This window comes from Canis lupus, chromosome 16 (assembly GCF_003254725.2).
Source record: "Canis lupus dingo isolate Sandy chromosome 16, ASM325472v2, whole genome shotgun sequence".
Classification (NCBI taxonomy): domain Eukaryota; kingdom Metazoa; phylum Chordata; class Mammalia; order Carnivora; family Canidae; genus Canis; species Canis lupus.
Window position 1 is genome coordinate 17,385,147 of NC_064258.1, and position 3,257 is coordinate 17,388,403.

The following is a 3,257-nucleotide window of genomic DNA, read 5'->3' on the forward strand; positions in this document are numbered from 1 at the left end:
TGATAATTTCAATTATCTACTTCATATGCATTAGGCTTAAAAAACAACAGAATACCTAGACTTTTTACTTTATATCGTCTTTTCCTACAAATTTGACATTGTTTACACTATCAATAGTTCTTTAGATTTATTCAAGTACTTATTATTTTCTTTACTCACTGCTACTCCTTACACCCTTCTGTGATAATATTCCTCCTCTTTCAAGTTTATCTTTTAGAAGTTCCTTTAGTGAGGCAATTTTGGTGGTAAATTCTAAGTTTTTGTTCATCTAAAAATGTCTTTCACCCTCATTCTTAGATAATCCATAAAGCAGAGTATCTACATCAAAATTGCTTGGAATGGTATAAATAACACAGTATTTGATAGTTGAAGGCTGAAAACTCTATATAAAGGAAGCAGTAGGTAAGTGCTATCTTAATTTTGTATTGCATTTACCATATGAATATCTGGAATATCCTTCATATGCAATTTTCTTTCACTAGGTTCTCAGGAGGATCGAAAAGCAGCTCACCCCTCCCCACTCCTTTACAGGTAAATGGAACACTCTAGAATGTGTAACCCCTCACTTCATTATTCTTCTGGTTCTAACCAGCACCCCCATATATGCTTTCCGTATAACCTAAGATGTGCTTGCTACTTTTCTTTCCCTGTAAGCTTCATTCTTTTTTATAAGTATTAAATTTTCTGTAGTGTTCAAGAAATCCCATTGGTATAACTTTTAGTTTAAAAGAATTTTTTATTAACCAGGACTCTTAATTCCTTCCAACATGTCAGATAACAAATCTTTTTAAGATAACTAAGTCTTTGGTCTGACACATTAATATGTAATTGATAATTTAAGTTAATATAAAAGTTCATTATTTTTTAATCATGTTCCTGAAGAATAAGTTATAAATCTGTGAATAACAGTCCATTAAGTTAATACTTCATTTATATAGAGGAGAAATGGAAACAAGGATAGAATTCTGCTAAGAGTTAGTAAGTTTCTCCTATATGCATGTAACACACAAGCTAGGCAGGGAAGGTGGTGGAATTTTCATTTTTCCAACAGCTGAAAAGAGACATAACCTAGAGTAGACCAAGAGATTTTCAATCTTACTATTTTTAAAAGATTTTATTTATTTGAGAGTAAGTGTGTGCTGCAGGTGCACATGAGCAACAGGGGGTGGGGGGGTGGGGGTGAGTGGTGGGTGGGAGGTGGGAGGCAGGGGAGACGGAGGAGCAGGCCCCCCGCTGAGCAGCACAGGTGGGCGACTCCAGAACCCCAGGATCATGATGCGAGCTGAAGGCTCAACCAACTGATCCACCCAGGTGCCCCAAGAGTCTCAATCTGGTTCATCACACACATATGGGGATATTAGCATATTCCTCCAACATGCAAATATTTATAAATTACTTACATGTAATAAAAAAAAATACAAAGTGAAAATGGATGAACTAGGGATAAAATAGGTCATATTCTTAAATATTTTAAAGTTTATCAGGGCAGCCCTGGTGGCTCAGTTTAGTGCCGCCCTCAGCCCGGGGTGTGATCCTGGAGACCTGGGATCAAGTCCCACATCAGGCTCTCTGCATGGAGCCTGTTTCTCCCTCTGCCTGTGTCTCTGCCTCTCTCTCTCTCTCTCTCTCTCTCTGTGTGTCTCTCATGAATAAATAAATAAAATCTTAAAAAAAAAAGTTTATTAGTGAGAAAACAAAATTTATTGAAGGCATATGGGTGGGTGTGGGAATGTGAATGACAGGAATGTGATCCCATGTGACTTGACTTGATTGCTATTTGGGTCACCATTGTTTAAAATTTCACAGTGTGGCTGAAGAACAAACCCTGGGCCTAGAAGGCCTGTCTGACCACCTTTTATTGTCTACTGTCGGTTTGGATCCCCCTGACCCACAATAGAAGTAGCTCCTGGACCAAAACTTAGTTGTTCACTGGGGAGACAACCCCAGGATGCCCCATGAGGCTGCAGTGAGAGGGAAGGATAGACGGATTGCTGCCATAAGCAATGGGAATCAATCCTATTGGGGCCAGTCTGAGAAAACCTCAGTGTCCTCTAAGCTGAGGGGTAAGAAAGCTGCAGCACTTACACACCTTTACTGATTAAGGGCTCCTGGCCTCGCAGCCACAGGACACCTCCAGAAGCCCGTGGGTTTTGGAGAGTGCAGGTATGCTAGAGGAGGCGGGGTACATGAACAGGGCAGACAGCATATGCTATGCTGCATTATGAAGAATATGATCTTCAGGGATGTCCAGGTGGCTCGGCAGTTGAGCTTCTGCCTTTGGCTGGGGTTGTGACCCTGGGGTCCTGGGATCGGGTCGTGCATCGGGATCCCTGCAGGGAGCCTGCTTCTCCCTCTGCCTGTGTCTCTGCCTCTCTCTCTGCATCTCTCATGAATACATAAAATCTTAAAATAAAAAAAAAAAAAGAGTATGATCTTTAATCTTAATTTCTTTGCAGAATTCTTTCTAACCCCTTAAAAACAATCTGTTAGGTAGGTCAATTTACAGTGAATGTTAACTAAATTGGTAAGATATAAATGAACATACCTACAAAAATATCACTGTCAATTCTTTCTACTTCCCCATAAGATTCTTTAGGTATGTATGTGACAGAGGACAACCTGACACAGGTCGGTGGGTGCACCAGTCAATCTGAATATCAAACATTGATACAATTTTACCTTTTCTTAGATCAAGATGTATAAAGAGAAGTTCTGAGATTTTTCTTCCTCTCCACAATACATTGCCAGAGGTGCATGCTTCCCATTCTGGTCATCCCTTGACCAAAGTACAGAAGGTTATCTAGCTCTCAGCTGGGAATAATTTGATCATTTCATGGTATGGCTGGACTATTCCAAATGGGTAAGAACACACTAGTAACATAGAATTATAATGCAGTTTCAGCATTTGTCTTTCACTTGAGGAGGAGGAGACGAAAATTTCAAAACTATCTTCACAGAATTCCTTGAATGGGAATATTATCTCCCTGTGTTTAAAAAATTATGAAGAAATCCAAGCAGAATGCAACTCCATCTTGGAGTCACTCTAAATCAGATCAAAATGCCCTGACTTTCCAGTCTTTGGTGCGAAAGGCAGATGGGCAGGCTCCTTGTTTTCATTCCCTTTGCAGAAATAACAGCTCTGCAGAAACATTTTCCAAAGTCACAGCTTCCTAAAGGAGTTACATATGAGAAATCAGAAATGCATTGAAACTTTCCTAAACAAGTACTTAACAAAATTCCAGAAATGTGACACAAAG